Raw genomic sequence first — 18,089 nt, forward strand, 5'->3', positions numbered from 1 at the left:
CCAGACATTACATACCGTGACTGCTTTTATAAAGGATCCCATAGCAACTTGAATTATTTCTGAAATGTCTGTTAATAATGTCTGTTATAAATTAGGTTAAATGTAATGTCAGGTTTTTTAAGCATCAGTATGCTCTCATGAGTCATTCTTACTCATACAAGCAACCTGTTTTTGGTGTAAAGGGATGATAGACTGATGCAGTGCAATTGTACCCCTTTTGATTTTTTTTAACAAAATTACTACTTTGCTTACTGTGTGCCTACTTGTCAGGTGAGAAGGAATATGTCCTAAAATGTTATAAATTCAAGCAGGAATATGAAGTTCAGTTGCAGTATTACATAGTCTTACAGACAATTATGGAGATCTGTCAAACTGAAAAATACCTAGGCTTTTTTCATCAGATCTACACAGGAACACTCTCTTTCACTGCAAAAGAGCATGTAAAGTAATAAATGGGAACTTGTGATATTGGAAAATAGAGAAATAAGGAAGACCTAAAGTGCAAATGAAAAAATATGTCAGGAAAGAAGAAAAGACATTTATTTTTTGCTAAGTCTTTGACCTACTCTGTAAGAGCATTCATAAGTCTGCATTGCTATGTGTGATTCTGAAATGGTCTATACAGAAAAATGAATCAAACAATAACTAGCTAACTAAATAGAAATACAACAAAAATACCATATAAACAAACTTCTTTCAGAACTCAGTGTCCTGAATTTGAGATAAGAAAAATAATCTGCTTCAAATACATTAACTTTGTAAAAGCAATGGCATAAATGGAAGAAACAGAAGAGAAACAGTTGTGATACTTCAGAGAAAACACCACAACCTATTATTGGGCAAAAAACACAGGCTCCATTCTACAGCTCTTTGGGACACAAAATGTGGACAAGAATCAGAAAAGTGTCTGGGAGCAGAGCTAGGCTTCCAAAGACCTGCAAGAACAATTTAATCTTGGATACCACTTGTCCAAACTCGACAGCCCATGATTGCTCTTAGACATGCAGAGCAGTAGCTTTACACAACAGCTTCATGCTACGGTTCCTTTTGCCACTCCAAATTCTATCCAGCTCTTCGAAGATTTCTATGCTGGCTTTTTATTTGCAAAGTGCCTCTAAGCACCGAGAGCCAAGGGCAAAGACAACAAGTGAATCTAATCTTTCCAACATTATGATATGGGGCAACTCCAAAATGAAGAAAAATGGTTTTTCAGCCTACAAAGACTCACTTCAAGGAGAAGACACATCTTCTTTCAAAGCCTTTACTTTTTTCTATTTTATGTATGTTTATATATAAATACATACGCTTTCATGTGCATATTTCTGTATTTGGTACATAGGCAGAAGCACAGAAACATATTGGCTTCCTGTCCTTTCCTCATTCACAAAATGCTGATATAATAGCTTATAAAGCAACCTCTTACCATAAATCTGGTTTTAGTGCTTTCATTTAAGTTGGTATCTAGAAAGAAATACCCGTACACATATATACATACATGTATACATAGATGTAAGTACATGCATGTGTGCATGTGCTTAGATAAAGGAGAGGAAACATTTTCATCCCTGTGACTCCCTGCTTAAGGTGAAATTCTGCCCGGGAGCAATGGTCAGCATACCCACTCTGCTTACAAAATGTTAATATCTGTTTCGATTTTTGATAACTTACATGATTCTTAGATGGTCACAAATTTTTATTGCTCTTCTATCCATCATAATTAACAAGAAAAGTGAAAGTCCTATGAATTATTGTGGCACTGCACAAGACCTAGTTTTCAGCAATGGATATCTTTGGCTGTTCACATCCTCCCAGTTTTGTTCTCAAGGTAGACAGGATGTGCAATGATGCCTGGTTTCAAAGTTATTTTTTTGGATCAATATTTTCTCTTTCAAATACAGCAGGAGTTTCACCTTAACAGAGTAACATGCTTCGAATTTATCTTTGACATTAAAAAGAACATGAAAAGTGTAGCTATTTTTGCACCACAATGAGCACCTAATATAATAAAGCAGACTGTTTCAAGTCATACAAAAAAAAAATTATTCTTTTGCTCTTCATCTGATGCCTTGCCTGCCAGTATTTAGGGAAAAGTTTTAATTTTCTACAATACAAATCACCGAAATTCAAATAAATGTTCTATTATTATTCCAAAATTAAGCCATGAATAGAACAACTGTGCACCTTTTATCTACTCTGGGGCATCACATAAGCACTGTAAATGCAAATATTGCAGCTATATACAGCATTCACACGTGTTAAGATTTACAGCTAGAATTAGTTATTTTGTCATTTATCGTATTATAGTTTGCCTGAATTATGAGTACAGCATCAGATTGGTAAGAATGGAAAATGAAGAAGACAGTAAGTAACATTAACCAGTAGTTAATTTATGTCAAGTCTAATCAACTAAACTGTGATATTATTGAAACTGTTGACTTTATACTCTATTTTGCTGTTAACACTTGAATTATCCCATGCCTATTGAGGATTGCAGGCTGAAATTCTCTGTCTAAACAGCCTGTCCCTTGCAGACAACAAAGTGAAACTCTTCACCAGCACTTCAAGTGCACGGGTAACCTTGAAGCTAAAGGTGAGCATGGTAACAGTAGTGAGAATATTGTCAGTCTCTCTGTCTGCTCAGTTGGTTCCACTCCTCAGGGCAACGGAAGTCTCAGCAGACTTATCTGACATACTCATATTGCAGAAGAGTTTTCATGCAGTAAGCATAACTTTTGGGGTAAGCAAGGAATGTTGTGTGTTAAATATTTCAGTACAAACTTTATAAAAGGTAAACTCTGGCTGCTGAAAAGATGTCCAGATTTTCTCCAGGAAAAAGTGAGGGTATAGGAAGATAACTTTTTTGCAACATTTTTCTTTTCCATCCTATAATGTACAGCAAATGAAACTTCCTATCAAGGGCATTTAAATGCTGCATTTCAGTTAGCCATGTAATCCCCCAAATTTTTTTTTTTTTTTTTTTTTTGAGAGTGTATACTTCCAAGTGCAAACTGCTCCTGGGAAGAAGGCATGAACACCAGAAATCCAGTAGCACTATTCAGTAAATCATATAAGGATTACTGTGTATGGCAGTCTGAAAATCAGCCAGCATGTCAAAGCTTTGAACAACAAACAAAAAAATGACAAATCCACGTGCAAAATAAAACAAACAAAAATCCCCTCCAAATTGCTGTCAGTGGTGGAACTGATGAAATATTAACTCATATTTAGCCTCCTCTGAACCAACAGCTGCAGCTATTCCTTCCTAAATATCAGCTTCCCCAAAAAATATTTGCAATATACTCCCATGCTTGTCAAATCTCTCTCTTTATGCTCCTTTTTTTGCTTCACATGCCTGTGTAAGAGGAAGCCAGATGTGAATTGAAATGACAGAGTGGACAAAGCATACAGGCCAACCACTCAGCCATCAGGTGTTTGTATCTAGGAGGATATCTGAGGTCTCTAGTACCTGTCGAAACATAGATTTTCACAAAATTCATAAGAACTATGGATCCTCATGCATTCTTCAGTCATATTTGGTTGAAACTGACAAATAAATATAATAAGCATTTGTTCAGAAAAAATGGCAGGTATAAAACGAGATGGAACACAGCACAGAATCCTTAGAAAGAATGAGAGAAAGAAACCTGTCTTGGGATGTTATTCAGAGGAGTGGTATATAGCAGAGTCAGAAGGTAATTATTCTAATATTCATTACAGATTGAGTGCTGTATCCTCTCTTGGATCTGACTTTGAAAGAGACATTAATTGCACTGCACTCCAAAAATACGAATGGTAACAGCCTGGGAAAACAAGCTGTGTAGAATAAAAAGTGAGATGAGTGGATATGTTTAATTTGGGTATAAAATTACAGAGATGGGAGATTATGTAAAAAAGCATTTAATGAAGTGATCAATTGCTCTCCATACCAGGAAAGAAGAGGTTGACTTCATTAGCAGCAAAAAAATCTGTACTAAATCAGTCAAACGAGTTTTCCAAAGCAGTGTGTGATCAGCTGCCATGGAGGCTTTTAGCAGCAATTTACAGAAGCATAATCTCTTGTTGGGACTTTCAGCTTTATGTTTCTGTCACTGCATCTTAAACCTTTTTGTTCGGGGAGATTCCGGGGACGCAGTAACGACCACTACAGTTACAGCAGCACAGTTTGGGCTCCATTTGCATACTTTGCTAGACTTCTAAAAATGCTTTCCACTGATAAATCTGAGAAAAATCCAATCAAGAAAATGTGAATCTTGATGTAGGCTTCAGTTAATTTTAGCTCAAGATCTGAATGCATAAAGATAGTTTGCTTGGGAATTTTAAAATCTAACAGGGAGAAATGCTTCTTGTTCATGGTCTCAGTTTTATGAAGCCAGTGAAACAAATTAAACTCGAAGAAAGTAAAAAGGAAATATTTCTCAAGTTTTTCCTTTCTGAGTGTTCCAGTCTAAAGATTAAAGCAATGAAAATTAAGCTCTATGTATGTATGTAGTAATTTCCCAATAAACATTAATAGTGAGCTTTGTTTAGTGGTTATTCCCCTCTTCAACCTCTCCCCAAATACTTTTTTAAAAAGCTAGTTAATGACTATGGAGGTGTCTCTTCATTTACGGAGAAGTGATTTTAGCCAGTCATTTTATATAGGGCAAATTGGTCTCAAACAGTTTTGTTTTGTTTTTTGATTTGTTTTGTTTTGTTTTTCACCTGGGACATATTAAAATTTCAGTCCTGCAAATCTGATCCCCTGTGGACATTCCGTCGTCACCTAAGCATTTACTTATTTCAAGTGAAACTTTTGCATGAGTAAAATCTCATGAGCAAATAAATTCAAAGTTCAGGACTTAGAACCACCTTCCAAACATAAGAGTTGAAAGACAGATTTTTCTTGCTTGTTACACCACGAAGTGGATTGTACTAGAAGATCCTATATAAGATTTAAAAAATGGAGAAACTTGTGTGCAGCTGACATTATTTTAAAAATTTGGATTGCAATAAAATCATGTTAAATTAGCTTATAAATACATACTTCATTCGGGTTAATTCATCCATTCATTGTTATAACTAAATGTGTATGAAATTTGGGGGTTGGGTTTTGGGAAAAAGGAAATACCAGGATTACACTCCTTTTACATATACACTTCATATCTAATTAACACATCCATTTCTTGTCCTTAATATGTTAAGTCTGACAAAAGCTATATTATGCCTACAGTCCTGCAAACCAAGGTACTAATGGAGCAATCATTCCAAACTTTGAAACAGCAAAGGAATAAATAGGAGATCTCTCATATTAGTCCTCAGCATGAATAGTATTTAACATGGCAATTGATAGGTGGATCAAAGAATCAACCAGAATGCATAATATCCCAGTTGTGTAGTGAAGTCTGCCCACATTATTCTTTTCAATCTGTTTATTCTCCTTTATGTGTTTAATTTTCCAAAAAGGAACCTCTCTAAATCCAGTGCTTTGAAAATCTAAGTAATGGTACATCAGCCACACTGTTAGGCAGCTCTCGAACTGTTCTGATTGGTAAGGTATTGTAGCCATCCTTGTAAGAGTATTTCAGGGACTCAACCCTTACCACATGCATTTCTCCAAGTATATATGAGCAGTCCAATGGGAGCAAACACAATAACTCCCATGAAAAATGTGTGGATGGATCTGAGGCCAAGAATTACATCTATAAGAGAGGAAAAAGAGGAAATTCCACAATAATTACTGGAGCACTGTCAGAGAAAGAGTAGAGGTGCCAAGGCAGCAGCAGCTTCTTGAACTTCAGCCCTGAGCTGCACCATTTAAAGTTACCCTGTTTGGTTTCAAGTTCATTACACACGGGGTCAAAGGATGAAGAAGAGCACCTCTAAGATGACATTGAATTTTGCACCATCACAGCAAGCCAAGATTATGTCTGTGACCCGAAAACCTGTTCAAAAGATCTCAAAATCAGCAAATGCATCTCTCTGCTAAAAATTTCGGCGCCAGAAGCCATAGAATTGACTCAAAGTAAAAAGCATTTCAAGTGAATCACGCATCTGGGCAAGCCCAGACAGGACAGTGTTAAGTATCAGTTGGCCATCATAATGTTTATCTCTCTTTAGGAACTTCAGTGTCAACAGAACCCCTGGCAAACACAGACCAATCTCACATGCTGGGCCCAGACCTGTTCTCTTTCCCGTGGTAAAATTCCCACAGGTAGCAACGGAAATTTTACATTTAAGATCTGTGCTTCTCTGCCATTTGTGTGAAGGTCAGAGCTGAGTCTTCTGCAGACAACAAACATGATATTTCTCTGCATCGTGTCGTATCTAGAGAGACTCTGATGGACTGTCTGGGGAACAGGGGGTAAAAGAAAAGGAAAAAATGTGGCCTCACTCCCCTGATGCAATTTATGCACTGGCTTATCAATCCTTCCTAACCACCCCTCTATACCCATGGCCAAGTTACTCAACAGAAGTTTTCCCAATGCTCAACATCTGTTTTCTGCCATTCCTAAATTTCAAGTGGGTAATTCCTGAAAGACATCAGGAAAAACACACTGATCAGTTGTAAGAATTGAACAGAGTGCGGATGATCTCTCTCATCTACAATAAGCCAAAACTGACAGATAGCTTGAGCTGAAGCTCCTTCAGTTAAGCAACACCAATTTAGGTTTATGGGAATTTATCAGATGACCCCTTTCCAGTCATTAACTAGAACTCTCTCCAGTTCTCCAATGAGTCAGGATCTTCCACTAAATTCAGACCTAGGCTCCCTTAAAATGGAAATCAGCTGATGATAAGGTGGTTTCAGGAGCACTAGTAGAAAAACGTAGCCATTAACTACGTTTGAAGTTGTTGAAAACATTGTAAGTGAACTGAAGCTGAAAAGGAGGAATTTTATCTGTTTACATGTTTTTCTGTAGTTCCCACTGCTGAATTTCTAATATCATATTCAATCCAGAAAGCTAAGTATCCTCCAACTGCAGGATTGTCATACTACTTCAACCAGAACTCAGAGATTTGCCTTCTAGCTCTGTTAAATGGCCCACTTGGAAGCAGTTGTCCTCACTGAAGGCAAGTGCATCTGGTGGGACAATGTTTTGCACATCTTCTATGAGCTATATAGCACAAGTTATAAAACTTACCCATAAACACTTCAGAGATCATCAGGTGAAATACAAAAACAAAGTGTTGCTTACAAATAATCATTAAAAGTCTTGCAGCTTGAGACATCTCTCTGTTATTTCATTGGCCCAACTATCCTGCATTTATTTTCAACAGAAAACATCGCTTTATACTCCTCCTAAAAATTACCATCGATTTGTTTGGGTGCCAAACCCCTCCCATTTTCCATCCAACAGACATTTGAAGTAGATAGATGTAGCAATGGCACAACTCTTCTTTGCCTCTGTGAAAATATGTGAATGATGGGATTGTTTTCCATGAAGCTCCTTGTGACATTCATTGCAGAAACTGCTGTCCAAATCCAACAGAAAGAACTCAGACTCTCATCCAATGTAATTAGTATATATTTTAATATTTATTAATATTTAATTTCAATCAGAAAATAAATATAAAATGCACGTACAGAATATCTTTCATGTCATGAAAATAGAGTTTTATAATGAAATAGCAACTGCATCGCAGGTGTGAACAAAGCCAAGCCCAGCCTCGGTTGTCACCAAGCTATCAGAAGGACTCCCTTGCTACGAACAAACAATGATAATGTTTCATCTTAGGCTTCCATGATTAACCAGTATCCTGACTTCTGCAAAGTTATTTTCATTAGGAAGATGAAAAAACACAGATATATACAATTTTTTTCCTGAAATCTAACAGAAAGAGAACAACAGCATTAAATCTCAGTCAACAGTCAACAGGACTCTGCATTTGAGAAGATCCTGGCAATTCCCTTCTCCCTGTGTTATTGCAATCAGTTAAATCCCTGACACCCCACAGCTTAGCTTTGCTGTAACTTCCCAGCCACCACTATTCAAGGCTGCATTTAATGACCCCTTCCACTCAGCCTTTTGCCAGAAAGGATGCCAAACATAGCTACTGGGCCAAATCAAGTCTCCAGCTGTCTCTAGTTTACCATCTGATAGCTGGCAGGCATTAACATCCTCGAGAATAACAATTCCATCCCTACAGCTGCCTTGTCTTCCACCGAACCTGGCAAAACATCACTAGGACTAACATTAGAAGAGTAGACATTCACAACAGGTTCAGGCAACTACATTTTGTAGACAAGGATGAAAAGAAAAACAATCAGGAGGTATGATATAATTACAGGGTAATAAAACTATAAATGTTGTTAATACATTAATTTAACATTTGGGTTTCTCATCTAGGTGTACAAATCCACAGATGTCCAATTATTACCATTTTAGTTTGGAAAAAGTAATTTTTTTGACTGATGCCTACCAATAGACACCTATTTTTTTCAGCAATGACAGAGAAGAAAAGGTATCAGAAATATTACGGAGGGAAGCTCATCTGAGTTACACAGTAAGGAAAAAGGATAAAATAAAACCTCCCATTAGGTCATAAAGATTTAATTTATCTGGGTATGAAAGCTGCCCTACTGGGAAAATTGTTTATATAAAAAGTAGGAAGGGCAAAATGCTACTGCTACCCTAAGAAATGTCCCTGACATCCAACTTTCTGATTCCTTTCTGAACATTGGTGCTGAAATTCTGAAACCCTCGGAAAACATTGTTTCAGATGAGGGTCATAAAAAGCACCATTGTCACATTTGTCCTGGCTAAAACCTTGGCACTCTCACAGCAAATTTCCACAGACAGCAGAAGAAAGATCGTTCTGGCTTTACTTTTAAAAGGAGAAGGGAAGTCAGCTAATGACAGTGTGAAGAGATGATGCTTGCAGGAACGGACGGTGTGACACAGAAGATCTGTAACATGTGGCAGGAAGGGTTGGGTGGGAGGGAACAGAGATGAAGGGACAGAAAAGGGGGGTAGATGCTGAATTTGTTCCAGGGAAGGACTGTTGAACACAAGGAAGGCTGCAGGAGTCAAGGATAGTTATGTAATTTGGAGAGGTGTCAGCTAATCCCGCACAAAATTCAGAGCAGGACCAAACTTCACAGCCAATAGAAAACTCACAGACGTTTGCCAGTTGCTGGTTTGAATAAAGTGGGAAACATAATCCTCTGAGAATACCAGACATTTGTATACCCAGAATAAGACTGAAATTTTTTTTTATTTGTTTCGTTAAAGCTACCTCTTCAAAGAAGAAGTACAATTGTTCTTCATTTACTTTATTTTTTTACTTGAAAAATACAAGGTAAAAATGCTTTGAATGAAGAAAGAAAAACATTAGCATTTAAATGGCTGATCCTCTGTGTTGAAGAGAGAGCTTATGTGTCTTTTTCTTGTTACAACAAATGCAAAGCTGCCATAAAGCACTCCACCCCTTATTTAAAGTGAGAGGTTTTGGATATGAAAATCACCAGACGAAAAGACATTTATGCCACCTACAGAAGACTGAGACATTCCAACTTATGTTCTATTTCACTTATCAACAATAATAACTATAATTAACTCATGGTTCTGCTGAAGTCTGAAAAGTCTGTTGCAGTTTAAAAAAATAAAACAAACCAACACCAAAAATCCAAACCCCAACCAACAAACCTCCTGCAAAATGATATTTAAAAAATTTGATACCTACACAGTACTGTCAGGAATTCTGTACAAGCTTGTTAGGAATAATCCTGAACGTCTGATAGGTAGGAGAGAAACCTCGAAGTGACAGCAATAAGATAAAAAAAAAGTAAGGTATAAAGATAGCCATTAGAGCAACAAGGTTTAGAGATTACCTTGTGAGGTTTAGGGATGCAATCCCATTTTGTCCTGTGGGATGGAATGAATGTATGCTGCTGTGAATTTCACTGTATTCTCCAGTTTCTGGAGAAACTGCTTCTCTGCTTTTCTTTTTCGCTTTTCTGCATAACTGTACATACTAGTTTAGTAGAAGTACTGTATTTTTCAAATGATCAAATGACCCTTTGCTGATTATCACTTCAAAAGCTCATTATTAGGAATAAATAATAAGGGTGTCTGATGAGAGGAAACATAATTTAACCCTTCAATGCAGGCAGCAATCTTTTCAAAAGCCATTTTACCCCAGATTTTCCTTTGGAGAGAACACAGTACTTACTTACTTTCCTAAGAACAAGAAAATATCAGCTTTGAGCAACATTTGAAAAGAATATGAAAAACTGGATAAAAGTGGAAACAGTTGAAAAGCTGCAGTTTCTTATGTGCTTGTTATAAAATTTCATCATCAGCACTTTCAAGAGTTACTATGCAAAGGATAACAGTGCCCTTTGCTAAAATGAATTCTCTGAGCAAATATTGCCACAGTTACTTAGAAGGATTGCTATATTTTTTTACCACACCACCTTAATAGAAAAAGGAAACTAATTTTAAAAAATGCTATAGAGAACTTAATCCAATAATATGTTTTTATAAAAATTTCTCTCTGTGTATATAAAAATATATATATATACACATAAATATAAATGTATATATATAAAAAAGTAAAACCCAGCCTTACCTACAGTGAAAAATCTTGCAGTCATGTAAGAATGAAGTGAGATGAAGCCCTTACTCATAAAGAGAATCAGATCACAAGAGGGAAGAAGGTGAAATCAGGAAGCCAGTTCCTACTTGAAAAACCAAAGCCGTGAGGAAGGTTCTAAGTTTGTCTATGAATCAGCCAAACATCTGATCTTTGGTGGTAATTAAGTGCTGGAAAATAAATGCATCTGGAATCTTTTTTCTGGAATAGGAGGTAGGAATATAATAGAAGCCACATAAAATAACAAAGCTCAGGAGCTTTTGGTAGATGACTTCTGTAAATGATTTAATAATTCCTTGGTAAAAATTAGAGACTATTGAACACAAAGGAAAGAAAGTTAAAATTTTAGCAGCAGACAATACTTTTTGATCTCCACAAGTAAAGGAAAAATGTGCAGAATTACTGAAATAGTAGTATTACATTTTTAAAAATGAAAGTGCTCCAATTTAAAATGTTTGTCAGCTTTTTTATCATAGACATGATGAGCAGCTGGAGTGTAGGCTTTTTGCAGGCTGTCTGCAATTCACGGATAACACAGATGTCACAAACTGACAAGAAATGCGAAATACAAATCAAAGCTGAGGCACTTCCAATTTTCACAAATGCAACAAAAAGGTAAGTCCAGGCAAATCCAATTGTCTTGGTCTCCAAGTGGTCTGTAAATAAAGTCTGAGTGATGATGACTGTGACACTTCTATGCAAAAGAAGTAGAAAATAGGCATTTACTTGCCCCTTTTTGTATACAGTAGTATGTATTTATGTATTATAGCTTTATCTTCTGTAGTGTATTTAAATTTTTTTTAACTGACTTGAAATATGAAAAATACTTAGAGATCTTTAGCTATTTTAACACCTTTCTGATACATATTACAGGAAGAGGTTAAAAGTACTCACAGAAGGAAATAGTCTTTTTATTTCAAGTTATTTAATTCCTCAAACTAAATAGAAGAACCAGAGATGCACCATTCCAATGGTGTATTTTCCTCTAAAATCAAAAGCATGTAGAACTGGGCTGTTTTATTGGCCCACTCCAGCCTGTGTATATTCAAACATTACTCACAAACTGGACGTTTGTGTCCTTTACAAATATCAGATTCCCAGCAGCGAAGTGGCTATTCTGTGACTTTGAAACATCCAATACTGTCTTAAGATACCAAAACAAACTGATAGTTGCCATTACCATTTATTTTTCCTTCAGTCAGCAAGTCCCTCTAAGAAGCATTACAAAACCACAAAGAAATATTACAAGGTACTGAATTGTAAACAGTCCTTCAACAATTGTACAAAAAGAGAATTTAAATCAATTCTGACCTCCTGAGAATGTGAATGATACATTCTGTGGATTGCTCTTCCTGCTAACAGATTTTAAGGGAAAGGCAGTGCCAAAATGCCGAGCAGCTACATGTCCTTATCACAGAAACATATTATTAGAGCAGACAGCAATCACACAGAAACATAGCGCAAACTGTCACAGTTTCTGAAAAACACTACTACAGATGACTCTAAGAAGGAAGAATACAAAAAGTACTATGCAGAGAGTAAAATGACACATGAGGAAAATCAAATTCTTCCAAGAGGAGGTCATGAACCTTCTCCACAACAACATGGAAGAAGGAGAGGGTGCCACAGAACTTTGAAGAGGGAAAAATAATTTCAACAGGAACAGGCCAAAAGTCAGTGCAAATGTTTTATTGCTCCAAAAAAGTGTGGACATTTAACATCCAAGAAAGCAGACTTGATGGAAACCTGCTAAAATCGGGTTTTTGGGGCACTTTTCCGTTACGTGGCCGAGCTGGAGACTGGTCCATGAGGAAAAGCAGCTGAGACTGGCTCAGTTGGCTAGAGCAGGGTCTAGTAAGACCAAGGTTGTGGGTTCAATCCCTAAGGCCCTTTGCTTAAAAGTTGGGTTTTATGATCCTGGTAGGCCCCTTTCAACTGAGGATATTCTGTTAATCTGTGGTGCCGGGCAGTAGTGCAGGATGGTAAGAATTGATTGTGGATTTCTTCTTCTCAGGACATGGGACAGCCATGACTCCTTTTCTGGACTCTTTATGGACAGTACTACCTCCTAAATATGATCCCACCCTAAGGCATAGTCCAGTCCACTTTTCATTAATGAAAAAGGGATTTTCTTTCAGTTCTAATTTAGATCTTTCTTAGATCAAGCAGATGCTTGCTCTCCCCTACTTGAACCTGCAGCTAAATTCAAGCTCTATTGATGTCTCTGACATTCTAATCAGTAGCCTATTAACTTGATTATAGGCCCAGTAGAGTAATTTGTTAAGATATGAAATAAAACCTTCCATTCACCATCTCCGACTGCAGGGCTTCAGTCTGAACACGCAGAGACCAGGACTCAACTGCATGCAAATCATATAATTTATTATGTAGTATAGTCACCTTCACACGCAGAGGCCCCAGGTAGAGCCATCAGTCAGAGAAGGAAATCGCTAAGGGATGTGAATGGGGAATAAAGATTCCCTGCTCCACATAAATGTAAGTAAGGCAGTCCACCAGAGCCGGGCTGCCAACCACAGACCTTTCCATTCAAATGTACAGAGCAAAAGTGCTGGTTATTGGGGGATATCTTTCTGTGTTTCAGTCCCACAGCAGCACATAACTTGAGAAGAGCCTCCCATGGTCCCTACTGCCTACTCTGAGCAGCCCACACATTCCTCATGTACCCCTCATGCATCCCAACACAGTGCTTTGCCGACTCCTCACCGGTCCCTTCTTGGTAATGTTTGCTCTAACCACACCCAGTTTCAATTACAGGTAGACTGTGTTTTTAATCTTCATCAAAATGATTGTGTGTAGGTGGATTTTGAAAGGCCCTGGGCTCCTCTCTGTTTTGAACAAACTTCACTGCTGTACAGTGGTGCTCAGAGGTGCTCCTGGAACTGATGCTGAAGCCGGTGCACAGTGATTGGACACTTTACAGCTGCCTTTTGCAGAAGGGCTGGACTTTATTCGTGCTTTATTAATAAATCCTTGCACATCTTCTCCCCTCCCAGCTCTTTTAATGTATTCCATGGGCTATGATTCCATTCTACAATGCCTGCATAGACCCTGTGAGAATCACCTGAGGCTTCCATGGGAGAATCAACTGGGCCTTCCACGTAATTCTACCGAAGAGAGTAAACCGTATTTTTCTGCTGGGTTTTTTAGAGCTAACTTACCAGCTCGCATTAACTGTCTCCTAATTTCCATACCATCATATCTATTTGCTTATAGAGATGCAAAATGTCATTGGTGGCAGGAAGTCTGCATGTGGATCATTATTTCATCTATTTATGAAATCTCTCTCTTATGGTCCTTTCAGTCCTTAGTATCATGAAGATTTCCTTTTCTGCCTTAAGTTTATATTGATGAGATGACAAAAATACTGTCATTCCAGTGGCAGAGAAAACCTGACATCTGTTCCATTTGGGCTCTTCTTTTAATTTTCTTTAAAATTGTCCAGTCTTTGCAATTGTGTTACCTGTGCCCATTTTTTGTTGTTGTTGTTGTTTGGTTGGTTTGTTTTTGCTTTTTTCCACTAGGGCCAGCCATGACTAAATGATGGCAGGGAAGCAAGTCCAAATATGCTTTATATTAATTTTCACTCACCTCATCTGATTAGCAGCTATTCTGGGAAGAAAATAAGGAGGAAATTTTCCACATGCTGGAATTTTCAGAAGCATATTTACGATATGAAATTATTTTTGGAGATTTCTTACTTCGCTGAAGAGCAAATTGCCTCTCTGATGATCTGTTGTTTAAAAAGAAATACATGTGAGATATACAGTGATATATACGGACACAAACCCACAGCTGGGATGGATTCCACTCCAAAAGGCACATGGTTCAACCCAAAGAACACCATGGCATGTATCCATCATTCTGGAGATGCTTCCACACACCTGAAGCCACATCTCGTGTAAAGAGACAAGCTGGTGCACAAAGGTGGTAGTAGGTGTTTCATAGGGTGATAGCCTCACAGATTCCTTATGTCACTAAGAGCACTGAGTCATAAGTACCAAAATCAGCCCTCTGTAACTCCCCAGCTGTGAAGGAGCAGCGCAAATCCTGATTTGGACTTGGTGAATGCTGATGGGCTGTCTCCTCAAGAGTGCTCAAGGCCGCTCTCAGGGCCAGATCAGCTGTGTATGCAGAGAACAAACCTGTCAGTGCAGTCCCAAACCCAGGCAAGAACTACTTTCCTTTAGTCTGTCTGGTATGTGACAGATGGACTTGTGCTGTCTGGAGGCCATCAGGTGCGCTTAGACATGCTGACTTCAAAACCACTATGTGGAGCAGAAGATCTGAAAAACATGCTTATTCCCAGGCTTTTCTCAATCACCTGAGAGTACCATAACAGCAAAAATTCATCTTTGGCAGTTGAATCTCTTTTGCAGTAAATATTTTGGATATATTTTCTCAGACAGGACAGTCATACAATTCTATTTGTGAAAAGCCTAGCAAGCCAGAAATGGGCCTCTGGTGTCCCTTAAAACACTCTATCAAGATCCATTAGCAGACGACATTCAGCAGATGGTGGCGTTTTCTAGAAGATAACTTCTGTTATCCCAGGCTTTTTCTCTCATACTTCAGGCTCTCACATAACTTGTTCATTGTGTTACCAAAAATTTGCTAAAATAAAAAAAACCCTCCTTAATACCAATGTAGCATTAAGAAGCAGGCATCCTATATTCGGCCAGATGCATGGGGGAATAGCTCCTCCCAAATCCATGCATGCTGAGTACAGGAAAGTTCCTGTTTATATGTGTTCAATACTCATTGGTTGTCCCAGACTAAACATACACATGATAATAATTTCCCTGAAATCATTAACATATTTCCCCTCCCCTTTTTGCATGCATTGTTCTGTCCTCAGGGTCTCCTTAGTGGTCCCTGGTGTTCAGACCCCAATGTTCCAGATGACCTGGCTGAGTTGGCAGGGCACTGGGGCTGGTGAACTTCCAGTTCTCCTTCTTACACAATGGGTATTATACAGTTCCATAGGTCAGTAGTTTCGGAGAAGAAGGATTGTGTTAGCTCACCAGGTGTAGAAAATTTATCATCTGGTAACAATTGCAAAATGAGACTGTTCTCTTCTTACGGCATCCCAGTATGTCTTGGTAGTTAAATACTACCAAGAGACATGAATGTTATTGATGTGACTCATTTTTCAATGGCAGCGAGCTAACAAAATCATTCCCTTTCCACCACTGATACCCAACAGATAGGACTGTTACTGTCTGTCAACATGTAATATACTAACTGCTCTGGTGCAATTGTCGGTGTTCTTGGAAGACAGAAATTACATAAAAAGAAGAAACAACACTTTCTCAGCTGTGATTACTTGGAAAGATAAATAAGTTTGCCCAAGATGGGAAAGTGACCATGAACACCAGTTTGAAATCTAAATCTAAAGAGCTGGATGAGCGTCAGGATTTCTCCTTCTGTCCCAGGCCAACTACTCATTACTGACAAGTCACAGACCCAGTAACTACAAGATTTTCTGGTGACTCATATCCACAAAAATCCCAGGCATGCAACATCTAATGAGTAAATCCTCAAATGAGCTTAGTCATTGTGTCACCAAGACCCTGCAGAAGGATGTTGAAGAGACAAAAATTTTACATGCGTATCAGCATGTGGACATGGGAAAGTGCATTGTATTTTACTAAATTCCTTCCACAGGACATGGGAAAATCTATTACTTTTCTTGATTTTGTTAGATAGACCAGCAGTGTGAGGAAAAACAGTTCTGTGGGAAGCCATAAAACTGTTGGAGTTCAGATACGAAGACCAACATCTTTGAAAAAGAGGGGGAGGCCCATAGAAATGGCCCAAGTAGAACAAGTGTCAGACTTACAAGGTGTTACGGGATGAGATGATATCATGGAATCTCCAGAGGTGTCACAATATGGATGCAATAGCTTGGTGCCTATTGACTACACAAAAGGGAATTTGGAGTTCCCCGTTTTTGAGAGATGTCTTCTAAAACATCCAGCTTACACATAATTTTGAGGCGGGTTGATCAAGAAAGCATCAAGCTGGGAGTTTTTCAAAATGCTTCTGTTTCATTAGAAAATGACAATTCATTGAAAATAAATATTTGCCAGGAAAATGATGTCTCTTTGTATAATTTTCACCCAGCCTTACAGAACATTTGGTTTAAACGTTTGAAACTAAGATTATCTTATTTAATTTGGAGAAAAGTCTATATTATAAGTAAAACTAAACTGAATTTCTTTAAACTTAAAAATCTTTTATGTGTAAGTTGTCAAACCTGATGGAGAGTTCCAGTGCTATGAAAACATCTCTAATAATATAAACCATTATTACTTTTCAATGTTTATTTGTAAAAACAATCCATATGTTTATTTTTTGGAAGAAATTAAGTGTTATTTAGTTCATTTGCAAGCTGTACTCAGATTAGAAAATACTATGAGGTGAGGTAGGTTTGTCTATTAAAGGGCAAAGACACAAATACATCTTCTGTATCATTGCAAGGCGAAAGTTAGAGATCTTCTAAAAGAGAAGCCAGGCTAAGTCTTTAATTTCACTACTACGTGTCCACCCCAACTCAGAACCAACACACTGTTTAGACACCTGCCCAGAAAAACAGAAATAAAAATTAAATAAAAATCTAAATCAGATGAAGTAGAGCCTGAAATGGCCCAATGCAAGCAATTCTGGTTTGGTAAATAAATAAAAATATGGAGGACTTTTTTTTAAGTAGATGGAGGGAGGAGGAGGAGAAAAACCTCAGCTGCAAGGAGTATTACCTGAGTCATCATGTAATTAAGGTCTGTGGGCTAATTTTGGATCTGTTCCACATGCTTTGCACCAGCTCCAGTGGTACTATACATTTCAAAACCTACCTCAGCTACGCCCCAAATGATGCCTTTGACATAAGGAAATTTTTAAACATGCCCCCCATAGCTGTTGTGTAAGGGGCAGGGCCAGTGAAAGTAAATGTGTTTTGAGACACTGAGCATCCAACTAGTCTCACTTCTGGGGTGGTCCCTTGGGGACACAGGCAGTGGATGTTAAATTAATTATCTCATGGCTACTTTAATTTACACTGGCAATTGTTATCAGTAGCATCAAAATACGGCACATAAATATTATGAACCAGAGACTAACCACAGGAAGAAAGCAAACTTCACTTCGTGCCTGCAGGTAAGACTGTTCATGAATGCAAAACTAATAGACTGATTCTTTTAAAACAAGTCTCTTCCTTAGACTGCGAGATGATATACAAAAGGAGCTGAGTTTCGACTGAATCCACTTAACTCTGAGTTAAGTAAGCCAACACTTGAGCAAGGAATGTGAAAGGAGAAGACAGAAAACAGAAAGGATCTTTTTTTGAAGATAAGTGATGCTATGCAAAGGGCCTTGTTTCTGTAAAAAGTTTGCAACAGCATGAATGAGTAATAAAAGAGAAGGAAACAAGGAGGGCAGTTCTGCCTTGCCACCTTGAGGACTTTCTGGTAAACCCAAATTTGCCTCCTATCAAGAAC

At 37.9% G+C, this 18,089-nt stretch overlaps 1 long non-coding RNA gene across 1 annotated transcript in view; it reads right to left on the reverse strand.

Annotated features, from left to right (window-relative positions):
* Positions 1 to 10,672, reverse strand: part of LOC116438399 — a 30,941-nt gene extending 20,269 nt beyond the window's left edge. The window contains exon 1 of the long non-coding RNA XR_004237717.1: positions 10,552 to 10,672. This is a non-coding gene — a long non-coding RNA (uncharacterized LOC116438399). The remainder of the gene's footprint in view (positions 1 to 10,551) is intronic.
* Positions 10,673 to 18,089: the final 7,417 nt, after the last annotated feature.

Source organism: Corvus moneduloides, chromosome Z, assembly GCF_009650955.1.
Source record: "Corvus moneduloides isolate bCorMon1 chromosome Z, bCorMon1.pri, whole genome shotgun sequence".
Taxonomy (NCBI): domain Eukaryota; kingdom Metazoa; phylum Chordata; class Aves; order Passeriformes; family Corvidae; genus Corvus; species Corvus moneduloides.